Source organism: Palaemon carinicauda, chromosome 19 (genome assembly GCF_036898095.1).
Source record: "Palaemon carinicauda isolate YSFRI2023 chromosome 19, ASM3689809v2, whole genome shotgun sequence".
Classification (NCBI taxonomy): domain Eukaryota; kingdom Metazoa; phylum Arthropoda; class Malacostraca; order Decapoda; family Palaemonidae; genus Palaemon; species Palaemon carinicauda.
Window position 1 is genome coordinate 29,069,232 of NC_090743.1, and position 27,500 is coordinate 29,096,731.

Sequence of the window (27,500 nt, forward strand, 5' to 3'; positions counted from 1 at the left end):
AGGTTAACATCAATCTAGAATTGTTGATCTTAAAAAAATAATTCGTTCTGTTGGTTCTCTTCTGCTACATACCACTCCTTCCTTTTCGGTCTATTTGCTTCTTTATTTGTCATGAAAATGAGATAAACATCAAAATACTGTGACTGATTTTTACATATTTTTTCACACCTTATAAATACGTGTGTAATTGTCCCATTTCTAGTCAGTACTATTGTGATTAGTTGAATGCCACCTTATGAATACTTGTGTAATTGTCCCATTTCTAGTCAGTACTATTGTGATTAGTTGAATGCCACCTTATGAATACGTGTGTAATTGTCCCATTTCTAGTCAGTACTATTGTGATTAGTTGAATGCCACCTTATGAATACGTGTGTAATTGTCCCATTTCTAGTCAGTACTATTGTGATTAGTTGAATGCCGTACGGTGTATGTAAACACAGACTTATTTAGTTTTACGGTTTTTATGGTTATTCTAATCCTTCTTACATCAGTAATGTACAGTAGAGTAAGTTGAAGGCTATAGATTCCCTTGTCTGGAGCGTTAGTAAATTGAAGTGAGATATACATATATATATATATATATATATATATATATATATATATATATATATATGTGTGTGTGTATATATATATATATATATATATATATATATATATATATATATATATATATATATATATATATATATATATACTATAAATTACTTCGTAAGTACTCAATCATTATTTGACAAGTAAAGAACATTAGCAATGTCAGTATCGTTAGTTAGTAGTGCCTTATAACGTGTTATACAAGCTTTCCCTTTTTTCTTTTCTGATGATTTAAACATGATTCAAAATTTAACGCTATATGCATCTTTTTTTTTTCTTTTTTTTATGAGTTAAACCTAATTCAATATTAGAGTATTTTTCTTGAATTCTTTTCGTTTTCTCTATCTTAAATAATAAATTTCATCTTTTTTAACATCTTTCCTAATATTAATTCATATACAAAGATTCCCCCCTCTCCCCCACAGTCACCCACTCTGATTGTTGGATGCTGAAGAGCTTTGGATTTTCCCCCTGCTTCTATGTTCGTTCTATCTTAGTTGTTTTTTTTTTTTTTTTTTTTTTTTTTTTTTTTTTTGTCCGACTTGATCTAGGTAAGAACGCTATATATTGGTAATTCCATGAGTATTTGCAAACGAAAATATCTCCATTCACGCCAACGTTTTTAGATCACCTCTTCATTTTATCAACGTTTGCTCCTCCCCCCCTTATTATTATGTCCATGAATATCATTAACCAAATTTTACCCTCATAAGGTAGGTTAGAAGTTTGCTCATTTATTTATTTATGTATAGGCCCTGCGCATCACAAAGAACTGGCTATGCTTTGATGAATCCAGCCAATGAATCGTCTATGAGGCCCTTTGCGTCAATAAGCGTAGGAGGAGATTATGATGAGGGTAAATTGGTGATTTCTAAGTCTGCCCATTCACTAAAGATTGAATCTATGAGATTAGATCGAATTGGGCTAAGTGTCATTATATCGTTGTGTGAGTGTTGGTATTTTTCCTTGAATCTGACCGTAGGGTCTAATTTCTACAATCGGTAGTTCGTTCAAATCTAAATGAGCACATTTACTGACTGATTTAATTTACATCTGGAAATAATGGTTTGTCGCTGGGTGAGTCAACTTGGTCAGTCTCTATCTATATCTAAAGCCTCATTATTTTGTTCTTTAGAGTGAAACTTAAAAGTTGAACAGAAAATGTCTGATATTTAGAGGGACAAATGTTTTGGGGGGACGAATTTATTGAACTTTATAAGAGTCATCCTTGTCTCTGGAATGCAAAGTAAAATATTTTAGGATAGAAACGCTAAAAATAAGGCTTACAGAGTTTCAATAAAAAACTTGAAGAAAAGCCTCTCGAAGTCAACAATATGCCTAGTGCATCCAAGAAATCTGGTACGGGAACTGATGAGGTGTATGACCCATCTTTATGGTATTATGATCTTCTATCATTTATAAATGCCAGAAAACCTCAAATCAATCAATCTATCATTTATGAAGGATCCAGAAACACCACGTCCTTCTATCGTTGTCTAATATACAAGAGGTAAGGGAAATTCTTATACGTTGCAGTATGAAGTTTAATTAACATAACCAGTTAATTGAAGCGTGACAATTTATATATTATATTAATAAAACCAAACGTTTTAATGCAATGCCAATATGAAATATAGTTGTACACAAAATTATCTTGAAATATTTGATATATAATATTAATAAACCAAAAAAACACAATCATTATAATATACGGATACAAACTATATTTCAAACCATCTCTGGTTGCCAGTGTACTGCACCGTCACTTATAAAATATTAAAACAGCTCTCGAACTTTTATGCATCTCGAGTGTCATTTCCATTTCCATCTCGTAACAATGATGGATAATAATCAAGAATTTTATCATGACGCTGTCTGTAATTGTGTAACAAACAACACGGCATTTTTTAATTTCAAAATAATTGAAGCAGAAAATATTCGAAAAACTACTAGCAATTCTCCGTATGCAGTCTCGACTATTCTGCGAGCTCTAAACAACGTACAGTTGAATATGCTTTTCTGTTTATAAAGCTGGTTTTGAACATAAGTTTTTTTTTTTTTTTTTTCATTGAAAATCTTCATTTCCTATAAACAAAGGTAAAAGTTTCCGACGAGAATGATGGAGGGGCAGCATAAGGTATTGGAAGACTGTCTTTGGTTAGTTTATCTCTAAATTTTGTGTTTTCAATAACTCCCGCATCAGATATTCTTCCATTTGTTCCAAAATCGCACATGATAAATTCATCTTTTGCATTGATGACTGTTATTTATTTATACCGACATAAAACGGTACAGTTTGACTTTAAACATGTATACCATGTTATTTGAGACCATGTTGTTATTATGTATGTTAAGTAAAGATAAAAACTTAGTTGTTTACCTTCATGAATTCCCTTTTTGGTGAAGTCGATATGGCTTGACAGGTTTCTGGAATAATTTGACCTAAGTGCTAAAGAGATAATGCCACACTGAATTCGAGATCTTCATATGATGGTCCTGTTCCTAAATATCGTAGTGTGGCAGAAAGGTTTCCATGAGGTGTTCCTCGTGCACGTGTCTTGCTTCTTCATATAAGGTGCTACTCTAATAAACAATTCATAATAAGTGTCCAAAATCCATGAGCAGATAATTGTACGAATCATCGGGGCGCAATTTCATCTTCAGTAAATCCGAATGAGAAAGCAGCTCTTTTCTCTATCCATCGTTTAGCCCAAAATCTCTTCTTGCTTCCTTCCTTTCTCTTAAGTCTCATATATTTACAAGTAAAACAGATATTGTATAAAGGTCTTTATTTATGGAGAGCTTCTGCCATAGGTGTTAACTGCTCTACGGTTGAGACTGAAATGACACGTTTATGAAGATCTGATCGTACTGTGAGTGTTCACCCATACAATTTCAAAGCCACACCCACCATGACCTGATTTTTCAATCCGATCGCTAGTGAATGGGCAGCCTAATCGTCTTGAGGACTTTCATTCCTCCTGTGAATACAATGAATTACTAATTACAAAAATAAGGTAATGATGCTCTATGCAATTTGACTTGCATACGAAATTGTAGTTTCGACTTTTGCCGAATACCAATCCTATAACGATATAATTCACTCTGAAATATATATGGTCCATAAAATTGCCATTAGAATAGTTTTAAGTGATTTTTTTCCAGTTCATTTTATACGGAACTATTATTATTTTTTATTTTTAGAACAATTATATTTTTATATCCCAGATAAACCCAAGAATGCTTTATCAAATACCAAGGGTTTCTTTCAGTTATTATTTAATATTTTCATAATTGTTTCGAAAATTAATCATGTTTTTCCTTGCGTGCTCAACTATATTATCTTTATTATAATCATTGATAAAAGCATATAAGAATGAATTATTTTATCAACGAATTAGCAATCAATGACTGCCAATATTAATACCCATAAATTTCCATGCTGTCATCGATGTCAGTGAAATAAAGGTTTTCCGAATATATTATTATATCATTATCGCCATCGACAATAAATTTTTGAAACTTGATGTTATCCTTGAAAACTTTAACAAGACTAAAACACCAGTAAAGTTGATTTTGTTTTACCTCATTTTTAACTTTATCTTGAGTTATTATACTTTATATACCTCGCAATATGTTAACTTTATATATTTTTTGTTTTACTTACATTTTTTTGGGCGAAAAGAAATAAGTTGCCCTGCATATGTGCTTCCATATATGTGAATTGTACAGTATCTCTGCAATGTATATATGAATTTAGATGCATATCAAAAGGCATTTGTATATTTGGAAACATCGGCATATTCTTACTAATTATGTGATATCTATGTATATATGTGTGTATGTATATATATATGCATATAACCGTACGAGGGAGGTCTACGTTTCCAAAACAAAACTTTTCTAATTTGTTATATTATCTTATTTTCAAGGCCAGAAATTTGAAGGAAAAGATGAAACTCTGTTGTTTAATTACTGATGATATCTTGTAATAAACTAAAATTAGCTGGTTTCTGCAGCTTCTAAAGGTAAAAAGAATAATTTCTTGCAGCTTCGCTATTGCAATTTAAGATTGTCCTTTTCTTCGAAATAACTGATATAGAAAGCTAATTTCCTCGGTTCTTCTACTGAACTGATTTGATCCCTAATTTCCAGTTGAGTTAAAACACTGGTCAAAGGGGTTGAGAGTAGTTTATAACAATAAGCTGGCAGTTGAACGCGAATTGGGTACCGAGTATTATTGCAATTATGGACTCGAAAATTCTTCCTTATTTACCAACTTTTCTTATTAGAGACGACTCTCCCCAGTCTTTTATAATATTCTTGTTACATTTCTTCCCTTTTACTAGAAAAGGATTTTCCTCTTCTCTCTTCCCAGCTTGTAATATTTACAATCTAATACTTATATACATCAGCTACAATTCGTCTACTATTGTTAATTTTACTCGTTAATTTCTTCTTGGCATGTCAGACACTTCCAATTTTCTTATTGTAAAATATTTTCAAATTTCCACTGACCTTTGCAATTTTTCTTCATTATTACCAAACAATGTTGTATTGTCAGCAAGTACAAGTCAATCACTTTTTGCAGTTCCCCTTTCTTATAGCCTGTCCTTCATTAACAATATTCATTTTTAAGACCATTAGTAGGAAATTTAATCAACCATGGAGACATAGCACACCATGGTACGAAACTCACCTTTTCCCCGAATCAGTTGCTATCCCGTCTACATACACTAGTGCACATTTTCCTTTATATCATCACAAAATCGCTTGATTTTCATCGCCCATGGTTTTGTTTACACCAAACCGGTAACTATTCTGTCTACATATAATCGTGCAAATTTTCCTTTTATCACAAAATCGCTTGGTTTTCCATTGCCTATGGCTTTGTTTACACTAAACCGGTAACTATTCTGTCTACATAATACTAGTGCAGATTTTCCATCGCCTTTGGTTTTCTATACCATGTTTTCTCAACTTATCTCTTCTATCACCTTTCCCTTTATATATCTTTCCTCGTCCAGATAACTTAATGAAGCCCTAATAAAACCTTTAATGAATTTTTTTTTCACGCTACCTTCAACATCTTCCATTTACCCTGTGATCCACCCAACTTCTGGCAATTTTCTTTTAGCAGATTTTTAATTCCCCTAGTCTATCATATGTAGCTTTAATGCCCAAGAATTCTCAGATTTATCTTAATCCCTTCCTATGCTATTAGAGCTTTCCTGGCGCTTTATTGTCTTAAATATAACGCCAGCTTAGGTAATCGTTTATGGATACAAAATTGTAGTCTCCATTCTACTCTCCCTTTGTATCTTTAATTAAAATTGATTTGCTCATTAAAATTCATCTCTTCATTCCTCCCGCTTTCGCCCTAGTTTCCATGCGTGTTATTTATTTCTCTACTGTGTAATTCCACTTACCATAATCATCTCTTTTATTTTACCATATCACCCTACATAGCTGTTATTCCCTCCCCTTCTTGCCACATATCATCAACCATTTATAACTTTAATTGAACCCTAACCCATTTGTCATTCGCCTCTTTCCAATATTGCCTTATTTTTCATGGTACGCAGATGTCTATAATTAAACATCACAATAACTTTAGAGATCTCTTATTTTCATATTTGCTTCTACTTTTAATACATGCGGCCTACGTTAACAGTGGAATTGTATTTCAAAGCTACTGTAATGTATTATATTTTTTTCTTTAGAGTAACATTATTGTAAGCTATCATTATTATTACGGATCTGATAATTTTGCTTTAATTTATTTCCATATCCAGCTTAAAATCCCATAGTTTTTTTTTTTTTTTTTTTTTTTTTTTATACAAAAACAAAAAAGAGGAGGAAAGTCCTTTCAAGGTACACTTGATTATCGAAATGTCACGCACAGAAGCTTAGACGTTTAAGGATTTCCCCAGAGCACTTTGGAACTAAATAAAGAAAATATTCCACTTTTCTTTTTAATTTCAATTCATTTTTTTTCATATCGTGTTCCCGTTTGGTTTTGCAGTGTTACCAGTTGTTAGCTTCGACATTTTTTCGAAGTTTAAAATCGAAACTTTTAACTTTTTTTTTTTTTTTTTTTTTTTTTTTTTTTTTTTGTGAATTTGAAACCTTTGTTTTTGCTTGGTATTAACAGAGAATTATATTTCATGAAAGGAGAGCATTTTAAATAGTTCTTATCAGCTTATTGTCTATTATCTATTATTACCCCATAAATGTAGCCTATAATACAGGTGTTCCCAATCGGGAGTACATGTACCCCTAGGGGGAACATTTTTACTCTTCAGGGGGTACGTCGGATCTGGGAGAATAACCCGTACTTTACAATACATGATGTAACCATCATTAAAATTGAATAATAGAATTATATAACAATATCAATTTCATTATTTCTTTTTCTCATCCTCTATTTTATGAGTACATATGAATCTATAAAAACTCAAAGGGTACAAAAAAACCATAAAGGTTGGGAACCCCTTGCTCTATTATAACATCTTTCGTATGATTTTCTTATTTCTTTAGAGATGCCTTTTAGAATCTCATCCAGCCAAGAGAAGTCGTTGTCATTGCCTATTGTTGTATAAGTATCCTCAGAATAAATTCTTGAAACTTGAATCCACTTAAATACTTTTATAATTGAAGCTTCCCGGGAGGTGAACTTCGCTTTCACATTACATTATAATTTAATTGGATCCACTGTTGTGACTCTCAGAATTCTCTTGTTTCAATTATATAATAGTTCATCATCATCATCATGTCCTCCCACGTCTATTAACGTAAATATACGGCAATTGATGACCCTCAAACGACAACAATCGCAATGCCATATTTATATAACTCTTGATTCAGTCTAGTTAGGCTATGCGTAAATACTGACGGACTGAAACAGCGTGCGGAATAAACAACAAAAAATGAAAATATAGAAATAGCTCTGTTAGTTGTTGAGGGCAAACAATTATATACTGCACTGGATGCAAATATTACTAGTGCGTTGTAAAACATTTTAAATCTGTATATTTTTTTTTCATTCTTATTGTGTGTTGAATCCTATCAGGATAGACATTGACAAACTTGAAACAGATTACATATGTGTGGCGCTTATGTTCAGATGAGCTTTTTTAGTATCACTTTTTATGATTTTTACACATTTATTTTTAATACATCTTGGAATTTTAGAAATTCTTAATTTAGCATAAAATCTCCAAATATAGGTTGAACATTTATTATTGAATGAAAAGAGCAAGACTTTTATAAATACATATTTTTACATCTGTCTTAATTTTGCATAAAATCTCCAAATATAGCTTGAACATTTAATAATGAATAAAAAAAAAGAACAAGACATTTTATAAATCCTTATTTTTGCATTTCTGTCATAATTTGGCTTAAAATTTCCAGATATATCTTGAACATTTCTTATTGAATGAGAAAAACCCAAGGATATAGAGCCCAGTATGCTAATGGAAAATCAACCTAAATCTCATGAACGCATATGAGAAATGTGGATAAATTCAGATGAAATATGCATATTCCAGATAATTCTGAAACCGAGGCGTTTAATGAATATTGACTCAGATATTTTCGTCACGTCGCTTCGCAATTGGATCCGTTCAATAACTATAAATTGAGCTGGAGCTTACTGTGCGATAATAAAATGGGGGATATTCAGCTGTTCTCATTTCCCTTTTATTTTGTAGATATTTGTCCATTTTTCTCGCTTCAGTTTATTTTTCTTTTTTCTTTTTTTTTGCTATCTGTTTATTTGTTTATGATATTTCCTCCCGTCTGTTTACAAATTATCTCGTGTTTTGAAAGAAAAAGCTTAGTTCCTTTTAGTTCCTTTCTGTATTGTATGTATTTATATATGTTTGTATATATACATATATGTGTGTGTATCTATGTTTGAGTGTATGTGTGTTTGTGTATGTATATATGTGCAAATGCCTCCACTTCGCTGTCGCTGTTCTATTACTTTTTATATTTTTCTTTTCCTTAGCAACTGTGTTTAGTCGTCATTGACAACTTTTAATATCTATATCACTTCAATTTTTTCATTCCAAGTAATCCCTTTCTTCTCTTCATCCTGGTTTTAGGAAAACACAACATATAAATGTTATCTATGCAATCAGTACAAATCTTGTTGAATAAGGAATACCAACAATAAACGTTTAATATGTATAATCAATACTGACCAAAAGGCTTATCAGGTGCAAAAGTGAATTTAAGATATGTAAGAACAAATTCCGAGGTAAAGAGTAAATAAGAAAAATTATTTGTTTGCAGCAAATTATATTATATTATAAGTTAATAATCAGCGAAAATTATGTTTTTCCCTTTTATTCCCTTATTTATATCGAATTTTGAAATATATTTTTAGATTAGTTCAAGGAGTACATACCTTAGAGTTCATTTCCTGTTGTTACATTCTGATGTTAAAACATGAATCTTCTGTTTTAGATATTATTTCAAGACCCTATAGAAATTCGAAGAGCTATTGGCTATCCGGATTTTAAGATAACAATACTAAATATAACAATAACAATTCGTGAAGGTCAATCATAATAAATAGTTATGCAGTACTGTTGTTGATGATTTGATTTAAGGAACATCTTGATTTGAGTAGTCAGTGGCTTTATAAAAAATTTACGGTGGCTAAAAAACATATAGGAAATTAGAAAATATTTATTCATTAGAGAAAATTTCCTCGGGTGTAGATATTTGCATTATTTCTTGATTGAAAGATAAATGTTAAGAGAGAAGTCGTCTATTCAAGAATTATGTCAATATTTCACCATTACTTCTTAATTTTCAATCGTTTGTTTAACGTTTCTTATGACTGTCATTTTAAGGTAAAGACAAGACGTTACTGGAATTCTTGCTATATATTATATAAAATATATTATATACTAAGCCTCCCAAATCCATGCATTGAGTAAAACATTACAGAATATTCATTAGGAAAGAATACCTAAACATTATGTATCAAGAGCAAAGTGATGGGTCAACGTTTGCATCAGAAAATGAAAAAGTCAAGATAAACATAACAAATGCGATGGGATATAAGGCGCAGAAAGAATTGAGGAATAACTCAAAATATATTTTTGCAGATTTGAAAGCAATTCCTTATATTGAAATGTGTCGAGAAGTGAGAGGATTGTTGGATGCAGTGGCCACTCACTATTGATTGTTCTTATGCATTTTGCAATACGTTGTTATTATTCTTCGTATGTGTCGGCTGCTGCTGGTGACGTAACAGCGGCAGTGACCGAATTCTCACTCAGATATCTGAAAGATATTCAAATAATTCTGAACTTTGATTACAATCATAGTTTCGAGTGCTCAGCGGATTTGATAAGTGCTATGGTCTATGCAGTTATGATAGCTGAACATAGTTTCAAATTCACAAGTGCCATGAGTCTCTCTCTCTCTCTCTCTCTCTCTCTCTCTCTCTCTCTCTCTCTCTCTCTCTCGTCACCTTAATCCAAAGGTTTAGTTTTTACATTGATATCAAAGATTTTATCTGTTTAATATAAAAGTGTGAACGTAAGATATAGTCTTTCAGTTAACTGAGGCATCAATGGCCATTCATATTTTCTCTCTCTCTCTCTCTCTCTCTCTCTCTCTCTCTCTCTCTCTCTCTCTGTCACGTATAATGAAGAATTATGCAGCGCCTTTAGGTTTATTTTCTGTTCATAATCACTTTTATAAACATTCTTAATTCCACCTTAGATAGATTCAAATAAAATTGCAGTCATAAACTTCCATATAGGATATACCATAAAAGTAACTCATACGTATTTACATATTGCGATAGTCTTGCAAATAGAAAGATATTCAGTAAATTTATTCAAATAGGATTAACAGCGTAGGTTGTATTTTTCTTTGTCGGATAGTAACCTGGTACGTAGAAAACGTCAATCAACAGTAGAGATTAAGGCCAAGGAAAAATGTACTGAATTCTAGACACATATTATACACTTGGTATTTACAACGTATTATATTGAGTTTCTTAACTTTTTTTTTTTTTTTTTTTTTAACTGAGTATCTGATTAACTTGATGTCATTTGGGCTTTCTAGAATTGTGATAATAAAACGAGGTGAAAAATTATAGGCTTTAAAAACTACTACTTAGATGTTAACATACTTCTGAAGGTTTTGGTAATTGCATGAAAATAATCACGAATAATCATGCTTCTAAGTAACTTCTTCCTATTAAATTTTGACAAATCTACAGAACAGAAGCTCACTTGACTATTTTGGCTATTGTTTTCAAATTTACAGTTCATTTTACAGTGTTTTATGGCAATTCTTCCCAAGACCTCATTTCCATTGTTAGATATACGATTCTGGAAAAAAAAAAAAAAAACCTATGGGAAAACTTCCATCCAAGATGATTTTCCTTCAGAAGTTCTTTGAGAAAGTATTTTATACATATTTCATTATCATCAATTTATAGTCAACTATCGTCAGAGAGAAGTAATGATTTACGAAATACATAATTTCATACGGAATATCCACAATAACTAAAGATAAGGTTTTATCATGTACATTTACCCCTTTCTATTTACAAAATATTGTTATTTTTATTTCGAAATATTTACTTCATACTTACTTCCTAGTTACACTTTCATATACAGTCATCACCGTTAATTGGATGTATGTTCTTACTTAAATGATATTAGATACTGAGCTCACAACAATCAAGGTCAACTATTGATGAGAGTAAAATAGAATTGGAGAGGGAAAAATTACATCTCTGAGAGAGGATTTGAAAAGAAAATCAAAATTTCGCGGTGTTGATTGTGGAATACAATGAAATTCTAATTCGGCAGAAAAACTGCACAGGCAGAATGATATTCAGCAGAAAGATCAATTAAGAAACGTAATAGTGACTCTCTCTCTCTCTCTCTCTCTCTCTCTCTCTCTCTCTCTCTCTCACCCACATATAAAGTAGGCTATTGTCCCGTGTAACGTTTGAATGAAGACTTATATTGCGTTCAATACGTTTACCTTTGACTAAACCGCCAAATATTTCACGCCAGTTAGAGTTTGCAAAACGATTGTTCGGTAAAAGTTCATATGCAACTGATATTCCCGAGATGTGTATAATTTCAATAAAAACTGGCATGTAGGTTATCCTGTCAATGAAGCTCAGAAATATTTATTGTGATAAATTGCTAACAATGAGTCTCAGTCGACACTTGAATAAGACTAGTTACCGTCAGAGGAGACCTATCCCCCCCCCCCCCCCCCAAAAAAAAAAAAAAAAAAAAACATACTTGAAATACAACTGTTCAGAATGTCTCTTGTAATTTTTCATGAAATATTTGCGTTTAAGCTGTGTGATAAACGTCATGTATTTAAGTTTTCAGTCTTGATAAGACTAATATCGTCCTGCATTTTCTATGATACTCTTGTCCGAGGATCTATGGATTATTCGTATAGACAGCCGGGTTTTTAATGGTCTAATAAATATAATCATATAATATGATAATTAGTGAAAGTTGTTTCTATTCATAGTATATTTTATTTTGATTGTTTATTGCTTCTCTTATAGTTTCTTTATTTACTTGTTTCCTTTTCTCACTGGGCTGTTTTTCTTTGTTGGAGCCCTTGTTCTAATAGCATCTTGCTTTTCCAACTAGGGTTATAGCTTAACTTGTAATAATAATAATATTAATAATAGTAATAATAATAATGGCAATAATAACCTGTATCTCTCTCTCTCTCTCTCTCTCTCTCTCTCTCTCTCTATATATATATATATATATGTGTGTGTGTGTACACTAATTCTTTCCCTCCGTTATACCTACACTAAGGGGTCGGTTGCCAGGAACGCCCTCTCCAATCCCTACTGGCAAAGGCATCCTCTTCCACCAAACCCCTTGTATCCGTATTATCCCTCACCTTATCTCGCCATCTAATTTTGTGCTTCCCTCTCGGTCTACCACCTGAGACAGGTTCGTCCAAGCCCTCCTTGGTCCCTCCCAACCTTCCTTCCTCAAAACGTGTCCATACCATCTCTCTCGTGACACTCTTATCACCTCTGTAATCTTTACTACGGTTGCCATTCTTATTTTATAATTTTCAAATCTTTTAAAGAATATATATGCGTATATATATAAATATATATATATATATATATATATGCATATATGTTTATATATATATATATATATATATGCTCATATACTTACATGTATATATTTATATGTATAGATGTATTTATATATATACACATATATATATGTATATATATATACAGTATATATATATATATATATGTGTGTGTGTGTGTTAAGTATGTGTGTTGTGTGTGTGCTGCTATTGTTGTTGTTGTTGTTTGTCCAGATATACTAATGATTGAAACTGAAACCCTGGTCCATTTCTTCAAAGAAAGAATACATAATGGATGAGATTTGCAGTATATATGCTTGCTTGACACACAGAAGGAGGAATGCAGCAAACGCTGGAATGTTTGCAAAGCGGAGGGGAGTGTTTGTTCCTTGAAAAAAATCCAATCGAGCACATACATGGAAGGGTTGACTTGTCTTTATTGACATGCAAAACAAAGATAAATCTTAATTTCCGTGGGAAACTAAATCATCTACTAGGTTATGTGATACTTAAAAATGTATGAGCATACTGATTTCTCGTTATTTTTCTTTTTGTATACAGATAAACTGTAATAAATTTGATATGTTCATCTTCCATATTCTTTCTATCATGATTGGATATTGTTTATATATTCTTAGACTTGTCTCTGTTCTTATGTGAAATAATTTGGCTCTGTTCTTATGTGAAATAATTTGTCTCTGTTCTTATGTGAAATGATTTTCCTTAAATGTGCTAGACTCCGAAGAGTATTAATTTAATGTTCAAGCTTTATGATATAGTTTTCTCTGCCATATAATACGATTGTATTGTTATCCTATATATTTTTATGTATTTCATTTGTTGTATATTACCCTTCTTAGGACTTTTACCAGAGAGAGAGAGAGAGAGAGAGAGAGAGAGAGAGAGAGAGATAATAATTTCTTTCTTAGATTCTCCCAAAGCACTCAATGAACATAAATGATTTTTCTTTCAGTTACAACATCGTCTTCTTTGCGACGACCTACTTACTTCCGATGTTGGTGATGTTGATAAGTTATTCCTTAATAAGCTGCGAACTTTGGGGCAGCCATTCTATCGGCGAACTCACGGACCGACAAGCAAACTCAATCAAGTCAAAGAGGAGGGTGAGATAAAAAAAAAGATCTTATTTCTTATCTATAGTGAAAATAGATTTTATTCAAGGAGTTTTTTTTATAATAATATGTTAGTTATAGATTGATTGATTGATTCTGAGTTATCTTGCATCCTGACATCGAAGGTCATTGACGCCTTTGGTGTAGTTATAGATCAACCTAGAGTACTTGAAACCCTAGTGGTATATTTTTTACCCCGAAGGGTACATTCGAATCTGAGAGAATAGCCAGTAATGTGCAATGCATGATGTAATGCATTGTGATTGAATCATAAACTTATATAGCGATATCAGTTTCATTGTTTCAATTTGCTATACTCAATTTTATGGGTACATAGGAATCTATGAATATGCCCTATGGGTACAGAATAACAAAAAGGTTGGGAACCCCTGTTAAAAGGAAATTAATGATTTGGTTATGACGCAATTTACTGAAGAAAACATAAAGGTTATCTAATGTTAGTATTTTTTATCCTTGAGAATATTCACAATGATGAATTTTAGCAAAATATTCAATATCAGTACTTTGTAGTTGCCATAATGATAGGTAATACAGAAACATTATTTGTTTAGAAATCCGATTTATAAACAGTACAAAATCAATCTGAAAATGTATATTGCAATAAAGGAAAATAGATTGGTGACTGTAAACGGTTGCCCTATCTCAGATAGTAGCACAGTTTTGGTAAGGGCTTGAGAAAATCTTTTATGATATTTTGTGATTAATTGATGTATAGGAAATGTTTTATTTCTTTAATTTTACCATATTTTGAGTATTGTTCTACTGTCCGGTTTTCAGCTGTTGACTCTCATCATAATTTGTTAGACCAAAATTTGCTATTTACCGAATTCTTTATCCCTTATCTGGCACCGTTGTTCAGTTACTTCCATGTGCATTTTGCATAAGATTGTGCAGAATTGTGACCATCTTATGCATTCAGATATTCTCAGATTGTACCATCCAATACATAGCACAATGCATGCAGTTAATTTTGACATTATGACCGTCTCCATCATAAGGCTGTATACTGTACTGTATTTTGGAAATTTTATTCCAGCGGTGGAATGATCTTGATATATGGCGGTTGTTGAATCTGTTGAACTTAAGAAGTTCAAACTTGTTGCAAATATTTTCTGCTGAACAGGTTAGCATTTTCGAACTAAGGTTGTAGCTTGGCTAGTAATAATGATGATAATTTATATATATATATATATATATATATATATATGTGTGTGTGTGTGTGTGTGTTTGTGTGTGTGTGTGTGTGCGTGTGTTTGTGTGTGTATGGAGAGAGAGAGAGAGAGAGAGAGAGAGAGAGAGAGAGAGAGAGAGAGGGGGGGGGGGGGGGGCTAGTGCCTACCTTTGTTAACAGTGTCAGGCTACTTATTGCTTAGGTATGGAATTTTGGTTGTAAATTACACCAAAGGATATAACCTTGCCACCAGTGTCATGGTATGGTTATAAATTTGATTTTTATAGCTATACAAAAGATTACGGAGAATTCTCGGGAGAATCTAAAGCAAAATGTTAAGAATTAAAAGAAAATGGTATTCTCCGTAGTGATCATTCGCTATTTTTACCCGTGTCAACACGCAAACCTCTTTGATATTCAAAACAAAAATTTAGATGTCTCTTCTTTGGAAGAGGCCTCTATATATTGTATGTATATAACCACGTTTTCTTTGATGTTGAACCGTGCAAATTGTCAATTACCTTTTCAATTCTCACAGAAGCGTGTGTGCAAACTCAAAACTAAACCACTGTGAATAATAGATTTCCTTGACATCCCAGTGTTTTGTATTGGAGGTTTGATGAAATTTGATTATATGAATTGGTCATAATGTCTTGGGGAGTCATTCGTGTGAAGTTTCCATAGAGATGTACAGTAGTATATGGGAATGGAGATTAAATGTTATGATTTTTTTATGAATATGAAAATGGAAGACCTCGCGCAAGCAGGTGGGTTTTTAATTGACTATTGTAGGGGGACTTTCCCTTTTACCAGATACTTATTTTGCTTATAAATGATAGAGTTCTAGGCTTTGTAATATAGTTTTCAAAAAGCTGAAAGTTGTATATAACACTGATTTTAATCATGGACAACCGTATCGAAAACCAGCTTTAGGCACTTTATGGTTTCCAAATTTAAAGGTTAAAGGTATCTGGTTTCAGTTCCAGTTTCATTAGGATAGATGCTCACCATAACGTCAGCCGGGCAAGCCCAACCTTCCAGTGTGGTGCCTAACTCCAGATGTGGCCTCCCCAGTAAATAGATTAAACTCACGGTACAGGTCTGGGATCGATCTGCTGTCATGTGAATACTAGGCGAACATGTTACCACTGTACTAGCTAGCAGGCCGACGGATAACTCTTGACCGTTAACTCGTAAACCAATCCGTCTTTTTAATCTTCTAATTTCAGGTCGTCCGTATGTTCATCGTGATTGTGGTTGTGTTCATGTTATGTTGGTTGCCGCAGCAGGCGTTCTTCCTCTACCAATACCACAACAACCAGGTTCTAGACACAGCCAATATCCAGCACATATATTTAGGGTTCTATTGGCTGGCGATGGCAAATGCCATGGTTAATCCTATCATCTATTATTGGATGAATGCCAGGTTAGTGATAATCAACTAAGGCCTTAATCCGATTTATACTTTTAGAATTATATGAAAAGTTTATTTATATATATGTATATTATATATATATATATATATATATATATATATATATATATATATATATATATATATATATATATATATATCATATATATTCTGTAATTCTTGACAATTGCCCTAACTATTTAAAAATATCCCAAACAATTATTCTAACATTCATTTGCTTCAACTCTCCCGTTTTTCATTAATCCTTATAAACTTATTTGGGTTCTTTTTTACTCTCAACTTGCTCTTCTTGCAAACATTTTCAAACTCTTTCACTGGTTTTTCAGTTTACCTTTACTATCTTCTGTCAATACTGAATCATTTGTAAATCTCAACCTTTCCACACACTATATGACTCATTTTCTAATTCTACAACCTGAAACTTTTGTCTACTTCCGTATCTCTTCATTCTACGGTTACTCCATCCCTTGAAATATTGAACATCAAACGACACATAACGAATTCTTATCTCATGCTAATTCTTAGGCCAAACCAGTCACTCTTCAGATTTTTAATCTCTCTCAACAGCTTATTATATTCCTCAAATCTTCAGAAGTGTAACTACTCGCAATAACTTATTATATTCATTAAATCTTCAGATGTGTAACAGCTCTCAACAACTTATTATATTCCATAAATCTTCGTATTTGTAACTGCTCTCAACAACTTATTATATTCCTGATACCTTGAACACGTTCCCCTTTGGCTCTCTATCAAATTTATCATTATCCTTTTGTTTTATTCAAATATGCTCAAATAAATCTTTTCCATTAACTTTGAAACATCATAAATTTGAATATTTAAAACAAACTTTGGATTCACAAATTATTTTCCTTGTTTAACCCACGCTGTGCTCCCCTTGTAAATCATATTGCTATCTGCTAACTTTACATCGACCATGTGATACCGGTTAATTTATTGCCCCTATGGTAACTCTTTCCTCCCTTATAGTAGAACGGTGATTCCTCATACTGATTTTTACATACCCTAGTTAGTCACTCAGTCAGATTTTCATCACTGTGATTTTCCATTCCACTTCTAACTCCATCCACTCGTGGCATCTTTCCCTTCCTCAAATATCAGCAGCTTTGCTTGAGTTAGGAGTCTCCGACTCTTGCAACACTCATCACTGTTTTTCTTCCTTTCATGTCAACAAATCGGAAAAAAACACTCTCTCTCTCTCTCTCTCTCTCTCTCTCTCTCTCTCTCTCTCTCTCTCTCTATCTATATATATATATATATATATACACATACATACACACACATACATACATTCATTATATAAATGTGGGTATATGTGGATACGCTTGCACGAGAGCTTCTAATTTTTTCCTACGCTTTTTAAGTTTATATTTCAGACTGCTTGTAATTTGGACAGAAAACATAAAACGTACACTTAAACAAACTTCATTACTAATCCTAGTTATAATATATTCCTAAGACTAAAATTCACCTGAAATGATTATATGTAAACCCAGTTTCAAGGTTTCCCCCATTAGAGGAGCGCCCTAAACACACTCCACAATTAATCTGCTTTAGGAAGCGGAACAATATAGGGACTGAGTGCGTGTAATCATTGTATAACGACACTGCTGAGGTAATCTTTGGCCTGCAAGATTATCCTAAGGTAATAAGATCATCCTTTGAAATCCCTCCTTCTGGCTGATTTCAGATTCAGATCCTATTTCCGAGAGGTGGTGTTGCAGTGCAGACCCGGTCGCTGTTGCTGGTGTTGTTGTTCACGCTCCAATAGTTACCTGGACTCGCCTCACCTGACACGCCGTAGGTGCGACAGTGCTGACCACACCTCAAGGAGCAGATCAGGTTAGTTGACAGCCTCTCGATACATGAAGTGTTTGTGCCTTCTGCACTGTGTGTGTGTGAAAGAGAGAGAGAGAGAGAGAGAGAGAGAGAGAGAGAGAGAGAGAGAGAGAGAGCTGTGTACTTGTGTGCGTTTGATCTTTATGTGATATATCAATAAGGTTTGTTATTAATGTTAAGAATTCGGTATATCTTCAGTTTCTTGTGACTGGTTTTTTTTTCTATTACACCCTCTTTATTTCATATGAAAAACTGAATTTCTTTTAAAATATTATTTTTATAAGAGATGTTAAGTTGGGAACTTGATATTTCTTGGTAAATAATTTTGCCTGGAGACCTTATGCATTAGGTTTGTAATTAATGTTAAGAAAATACTTATGCCTCATTTTTTTTTTTTTTTTTTTAGTATACCCTGTGTATTTGTTATGGAAAATAGAATCTCTTTAAAGAATTATTCATATAATAGGTATTAAATTACGTGCTTGATATATTTTTAGTAAATATTTTTTGCTGGAGCCCTTAGGAAATAGTTTGGGTATTAAGCTTAAGAATGCATGTATTTCTCATGCTTCATGTTTTTTTCCCACGATACATCCTGTTTATTTTTTTATGGAAAAAAGAATTTCTTTAAGAAAAATATTTTCCAAGAGGTATTAAGTTGGGAATATAATATTTCTTGGTAAATAAATTTGCCTGGAAGTCCTCACCTTCTGGGCTTACATGTCGTTACCAGCGTCAATTTTTCTTAAGTAACTTTTTTTCGTTCCATATTTACTGCTCTTAGAAAAATGTTTAGAAGTATAGCCTTCTATCAACTATTAGTTATAAGGGAATAAAGCCCCCTCCATAAAAGGCAATATGTTTATACTTAAATCATGCTCTTAACTTAAACAAAAACTAGTAAATAAGTATAAAGAATGAATAAAATTGTTTCAAACGTAAAATGTAATTCGTGTGAGAAATTTGTAGCCGGAAAAATAAAGTAATATACTATCGATTCCTTTAAGTGAATTGATAACGAAATATCTATAATTACGCGTTGTATAACACTGGAAATTAATTGATAAATCGTTTGATTGAATAAGCATTATATATTCTCTATTCAGAAATCTCTATATATTTCGGCTTCATGAAAATAACAAGTTATTCATGCGTCAGATGTTCAAAAACATGCTTTTCAATGCATTATAGATAATCAATAATTGCATCCAATATGTAAGTACTCTTAAGTTATTTAATCAGCAACAGAAGAATTAATCAGAATTTATCTAAACCTACATCTCCTTGTTGAAGTTAAACTTAAGACGTTTATTTACTTACTTTTTCAGCAGCGAATTGGGGAAGCAGTTTGGTAATAAAAAAAATGAGCAGTGAATTGGTAACGAAATTTATATATAAATGTGTGTGTGTATGTATATATATATATATATATATATATATATATATATATCGAGAGAGAGAGAGAGAGAGAGAGAGAGAGAGAGAGAGAGAGAGAGAGAGAGAGATGCACATGCATAAGTATAATTGATAGATAGATATGTATTGTATTATACTCAAACATATCTATTTAACAGTAATCCGACAGCTTTTTATTGATAAAAACTTCTGTTAAGCAGGTTAACAAAGTGTGTCAGTTGATAATACAACACTCTGTTAGTTATAGGCAAGTGCCTGTTATAATTGTCATGTTAAGGCTGTCTCCTAATGATTGAAGGGTAATATCAATAATCGATCCAGGCCCTTTAGATGGGTCTACTTGGCCTGTTAGCTTTGACGTAGGCTTCAAGATATATATTCTGCTTACCCTTCTCTGCTGAATGCGTTTAGTGAGATGGTATATGGAAACATTTTCTTATCCCATTCAGCGCGAAATTCTAAAGGTATACTTATTCAAAAATTTAGAAGTAGGTTTTCAAGATACATACCAAAGAATTGCCTTGAAGTTATGAAAATTGTGGCAATTTAAGAGTATTTAGGATTTTCAATGTACCTTTTATATTGAGATGCAGAAGGATATTTTCAAAAGGAAAAATTTGATTATTTAAAAAACAAAAAGTTAAAAAGTATTTAACATGTTTGGAGTACATCGTGTACATTATTAATTTCCCAAAAACGCGGCTAATATATAGCCCTACTATGAGAAGAATATTATTTATTATCCTTTGTCAAAATGCACCTCTATACTCTCATGGTATTCTGAATACATCACGAAATGGGGACTAATAATGTAAAGGTTATCTGTTTCGCTCGGTCATTCCCATTAATCGCATCATGCACAAACTGTCTTCACTGACCCTTGGGGGTTGCTCTACTTAATGGCCCATGTTGGAAGTCTTTCCATTTATGATATTCGCTGTGTTGTTCTCGTCGCTCGATTAGGAAAGGGAGCAGTATAACATACGTGTATAATGTCATGATTTATCGGAAAATCGTACTTATTGTCGATTAGTGTCGTATTACCTCAACAAGTGCAGTAAAGTATTCACCCGTGATATTTTGTGGGTTTTTTGATAATAACAAATTAACGGATTTACCAGTGTGTTTGTATCTGTGTCTGTTAGCAAAGTATGTATGGATATGTGCAATCGTTTTAATAAATGTTCTCGAAAACAGTTGAATGAATTTGGATGAAGTATTGGGTGAACCATTTAGGTGATTAACATGAGGTTTATATTGATAAGATTCAAAGATTCGTTACCATTGTCATTCCATGAACTTTAACCTAAAGATGTCTAGTTCATATTCGCTTGTACTCTAGATATTAGACTGATTTGATATTAATTAACTTCCACAAGAACATTATAACGAAGATTGTGTATCGAGATTACCAAATGTTTATCCATCAGTTGATTAATGTCTCTTTATCTACATATATATTCTTGTGATGTATGACCGTTATTGGTGATTGTTAAACTTTAGGGAATTGCTGTCAAAAGGCGCTTAAATTGGAACTGTGATTGTGTAATGATAGTAAAATTGCTCATTGTATTTCTAACTCTGAATAAATTAATGTTACCATGAAACCATTTTCCGTAACATTTCAACTTTTTCATGGTCGCATGAACCCTATTCCTTGATATGAAGGCCTTTCCTTAACATAATTTTCATAACAAGTACTTGAACCACAGGGTACATATGGTGGAGCAGTATAGTAGTTGCCTTTAGTGAGCGTCATTTATTCCCTTTTTATTTGACTTCTATATAATTTTTAGTTTCCAGCCTATCGTATTATATTTGCTGGGGCCCTTTCTTCAGTAGCTCTCATCGTCTTATCCAAGATTCTTGTAGGTAGTAGGTTAGTAGGGCACCAGCCACTCGTTGAGATACTACTGCTAGAGACTTATTGGCTCCTTTGACTGACCAGACGGTACTACATTGGATCCATATGTCTGATTACATTCTTTGCCTACACATACACTGAATAATCTGGCCTATTCTTTCCCCGTTCTCCTCTATCACCATATACTTGACAACACCGAGATCACCAAACAATTCTTCTTCACTCAAGAGGTTAACTACTGCACTGTAATTGTTCCTTTTGGTAAGGGTAGAAGAAACTCTTTTAGCTATGGTAAGCAGCTTTTCTAGGAGAATGACACTCCAAAATCAAACCAATGTTCTGTAGTCCTGGATAGGGCCATAGCCTCTGTACCATGGTCTTCTGCTGTCTTTGGGTGGAGTTTTCTTGCTTGAGGGTACACTCGGGCTCACACTTCTATCTTATTTCTCTTCCTCTTGCTTTTTTAAGTTTTTGCAGTCTATATTTGAAAGATATGTATTAATGTTTTTACTGTTCTTAAAATATTTTATAGCATTCATTACTTCTCTTGTAGTTTATTTACTTACTTCCTTTCCTCATTGAGCTATTTTTCCCTGTTGAAGCCCTTGGGCTTATAGCATCCTGCTTTTCCAACTAGGATTGTAGCTTGCCAAGTAATAATGATAATAATAATAATAATAATAATAATAATAATAATAATAATATGTTGAATTATATTTAGATTTATTTCAGAAGCAGGTCTGCTGAAAGCTATTTTACTTTTATGAGGACATCTTAGCTTTTATGGTTTTAAATTTAATTTCCTTTTATTCCTTATTTATAACAAACGATATCTGCGTCTCAATGACCTTCGCTGTCAGAATGCCAGAAAACTCAAAACCAATCAGTCAATCTCACCGTTGATTAGATCACGTTAGAGGTTGGTAGGTCGCTTGGTGTGGTCTCATAATGCCTCCATTTCTTGTTCTTTCAGATTTATATATAGCCATCCCATCCTTGCTTTTGGGTATTTATCATCTCATTAGATAGGATTCCTTTTATACATAAGGACTCGGATTTATCTTCCAAATCAGAACTGCAACAATTCCATTGTAGGGTCCAACCCCTATTTGTTTTATAGACATTGCTTAGTGAGCATTGCTCTTAAGACTTTTCCTTCGTCACGGTTTGTACCACCTTGGTAAATCCTTAACTAGAGACATTTGGTTTGATTAGTCCATGGTACCATTAACTTTAGAATGTTGAGTCTTGTGTCTTCTAGTGTGCTTGCTTTTGAAAATTGGGTCTCTGATCACTTAGGAAGAAGATTGCTACTCTCCCCCGCCTTATTTTTTTGAGTGGTTGTGTGAACTCTTGTTTTAGTCCAAAATTACGGTTTTATTTTGCTTCATATCCTGATGGCGAACATCACAGCAAATGTCAGCAAAGAATATCAGCAACCTCTAAGAGAGTTTCGTACGCTTACATTTTTTCTCCACTAGTACAAAGGAACATTGTTACCCCTGTACATAAATGAATAAATTAAGCCTCTGCAATATAATGAATTTCGTGTCAAGAGCTTCAGATACAGAGAGAGGAAACAGATGAGAGGATTGGCTGTGTGTCCTGAATTTCAGTACAACGCTGAGGAAGAGAAATTTGGGACACGCGATTTCCTAATTTTTTCTTTAACATTTTGTTTTTCGCATGATCCTGGTTAAAATACACTGTGGGAAAGATGAGTGTACTAGCAAGTTGAGAATATCCTAATAATCTAAATTAGAAAAGTGGAATTATTTTTGAATAATTTATTTCATTTATATGAATTATAACTTTTCTGAGCATTCTGATTCTGTTGCATACCATTTTAGAAAAAAAATGGAATGGAAGGCTCGAACAAGTTAATCCAGTTAGTGGGAAACTTAATTATATGTATGTAGTATAAATAGAAGCGTATACTTTAACGATATGTATGTAAATGAAAATTATATGCGTGCATGAGACGTGTGGTAAAGACTGAAATAAAATTTATCTGTATAGAAATGAGCATTGGTAATAATTTATCAAACATGATGCTCCTGTGCTTGTGTTGAAAAGCTCACAAGTTCAACAAAATTAATAAAAAATTGTTTTGAATAAGAAATGTCGATTTAAACCTAATTCATTCGGTGTTCATTTGTCACAGAAATTATGCCCAAAGCTTCAGGATGTTGAAAAAGTTATGTAAACACATTATTACGAATGGTGTCAGCCATGCTAAATTATGCAGTTGTTAAATTTATGTAAATACAGTATATTTGCATATTTTCACCGTTCGCCTATTCCCTTAATGGAGGTGGGTGGCACCGGAAGGGTAAATCATCCTGGTTTATCAACAAATCTCTGTGGATTAAATATGTTGCATGATTTCATATATAAGTTGTTTCTCTTAAGATGGTTTGGTTCCAAAAAAAATCAGGTTGCTACTACATGAATCTTTCGATTTTGTGAAACATGGATGAACCTTTTGAGAATGAAACTTCCATGGCCTATCAACTACTACTTGCAGATACACAAAGCTCTTATCAGCGTAACATGATACCTTAAGACTTATTACACTAAAGTAACGCCTCTATCTTGCTGTCTCTGGATGTCAAATGTTAAGATATGCTCCTAATTGCTTCTAATTGTCCCTTAACATTAATTATTCACGTCAATACCACTTTGAAGCAGGCCAGTGTATTTGGTTTTGCTTATTTAAAAAGATATAACTTAATATTTATATTTGTGACCTTCAAAATTCCTCTTTACCGTTAGAGAACACAGAATTCATCTCTAACATTTCTTTTTTTTATCTAGATCAACAAAAACAGAAATTTACATTCCGATGAATAAACCGTTTCTATAGTTTGAAAATAATAAGCAACATAGTTTTCTTTTAAATATCTTTTTTTTTTATTTCTGCTTTTATCATTACTTTTCAAACTCTCAAGTCTCTGAATCTTGTTTTAGTAGTTAGAGCCAACGCAGGTAAAAAATATATACATCTGTTTTACTTTGATATAAAACAAGCCGCAACGTGTCAACTTATCCATGCTTAAATTTCACTTTTAATCATTTGGCCTAGTTCTTGCCTTCTCTCTATATCCTTCTCTTGTTACCTTATTGTTTGAAGATTCATTTTAGGTGCCCAAATATGTATACACACACACGCACACACACACACACACACATATATATATATATATATATATATATATATATATATATATATATATATATATGTGTGTGTGTGTGTGTGCGTGTGTGTGTGTGTGTGTTAGAAATCTAGCTGGGAGAGGGTTGCCTTACAAGCGAGGCTAGTTCTCCTGTTCGATAGACTAGTTGGCAACTTTAGCGTCGCTAGAGCCTACCCCAAGTCATGAGAATAATCTATATAGAATTATCTAGAAGTTTTAAGTCAATATATATGTGCCCCTAGGAAATCGTAAGCAGCAGAAGAGATCCAGCCTATCCATTGAAAGAGCCAAGTTCGTCAGCCCTATCCTCTCAAGTGCCTCGAGTGTGTGCCCTCTCGAAAGTGAATAAGTTTTTATCCAACATATATTGTGTGTAGTGTGTTCAAACATTGACAACTCCATTGAATGATATTTCATGAGTATTGCGTTACCGTAAGTATGGGTTTAGTATAAATTTTTGTAACTGGCCCTGTGAGATTTATGTTAAAACAGTGAAGTGTGAGCTAAAACTAGTAAGTGTATCAGTTACTTATATGTAAATTTCTTCAAGAGTTTAGTCATTAGAGTGTTAAAGTGTTGACTATTTTTTTATTAATTATCATGATTAAATACTATTATAAATTTAATTTCCAGTCAAACAAGTGATTGTATAATTTTCATAAGTATCTTTTTCTTGTCTTAGTCTAAGGTTTTGTTAAGATTTAAGAATTTGTATATAATATATTTATTTTTGCAAAGTGTGTATTATTCTGATTACCAGTATTTCTTACATAGCTCTCTCGTAATCCCTGACTAAGAATCGGAGTAAGTTGTTTTGAATAGTTCAAATAAAGTAACTATAACATCAACAAATGCAGCTGTTTCAAGCTCAGTGCAGGACAAATGCGTCAGCCATGCCAGTTCATATCTGAAGTTTGGCCAGTTTTCTTCATCACGCTGGCCAGCACATATAAACATATTTTCCACGTATCATAAGCACACAGCTCACGCACTTAATAATAATCAAGTAGTTTATGTTCCAAGCGGATAGATTCTAATGGACTCATGTCTCAAAGACTCTTCTAATTATTCCTCATGGTGTGGATGATACGCTTCCAATTATCGGTATAATTTCCTCTCGGCCGCTGTAGTTAATTTGATGAATGCCGACGTTAATTGCGAGCAGTTCCGAAGATAATTACTCTATTGTCTCTCGAACACTTTTAAAGATCGTGTTTTACGATCCTTAGGTATGAGATACTTGCGGCTTCATTATGCATCTAATTACATTGAATATGAGAGAGAGAGAGAGAGAGAGAGAGAGAGAGAGAGAGAGAGAGAGAGAGAGAGAGAGAGAGAGATAAAGATACATATTTATAAACGTATTTATGTACGTAATTGTGAGTTTGGTTTTAAGTATATATATATATATATATATATATATGTGTGTGTGTGTGTGTGTGTGTGTGTGTGTGTGCGTGCGTGTATGTGTGTGTGCAGTACTCCACCAGATAGCATTTCTCCGGGAAATCATCGGAGCTCTGATTTTCCTCAAGGATGCTATCTCCGATTTTTGGACGCCAATAAGATAGCTATATATATATATATATATATATATATATATATATATATATATATATATATATATATATATATATATATATATATGATAAATCTTTCATATATAAACCATAAAAACGTCTAAAAAAAGGAGGAAGAGAAATATAATAGAACAGTGTGCCCGAGTGTACCATCAAGCAACAGAACTCTACCCCAAGACAGTTGAAGACCATGGTATAGAGGCTAGGGCACTACCCAGGACCAGAGAACAATGGTTTATATTTGGAGTGTCCTCCTAGAAGAGCTGCTGGCCATATCTAAAGAGTCTTTTCTACCATTGCCAGTCACAGTGCAGTAGTTAACCCCCTGAGCGAAGAAGAATTATTTGGTAATCTCAATGTAGTCAGGTGTATTAGGACAGATGAAAATGCTGAAAGAATAGGCCAGACTATTCGAGTGTATGTGTAGGCAAAGGGAAAACTAGCTGTAAACAGAGAGAGGGATCCAATGTAGTACTGTCTGGCTAGTCAAAGGACCCAATTGCTCTCTAGTGGTAGTATCTCAACCGGTAGCTGGTGTCCTGGCCAATCTAATATATACATATATATATATATATATATATATATATATGTGTGTGTGTGTGTGTGTGTGTGTGTGTGTGTACGTTTAATTTCATTCCTATAATTTGGATTTAAATAAAAATATATCGTTAGCATATCAAAATAGATATCGATATACATGAATGAATTTGAGAAGACATGTTATCTATTGACTAACACTTTATGCTAAGATCCATATAAATTAGACCTTAACCTTCTTATAGACTGAGGTTTGTTGATAAAATTTCTTAGAAATTGGTAATGTAATTCGAAGGCAGTAGAACGTTATTCATTTTTTAGTTTTTCAAATAATGTTTTTAGTATTATTCGTCTCTCTTATGTTGAGGATTCAAGATTTTGAATATGCGAGGGGGCATGATATTATGTTTAGTTTATATTTTGCCTAAAAATATTTCTAAAAAATCTTGATAGTTTCAGAAAGCACTTGAATTATTTTTGGTTTTCAGTATCCAAAAGCAGTTTCGATTTTTTAGTATCCATAACGGAAACGTAAATCATATTCTTTCAATATCATC

The 27,500-nt window shown here is 32.8% G+C and overlaps 1 pseudogene; it reads left to right on the top strand.

Moving 5' to 3' along the window:
• LOC137658544 (uncharacterized) overlaps positions 1-27,500 on the top strand; it is a 464,917-nt pseudogene that overhangs the window by 412,956 nt on the left and 24,461 nt on the right.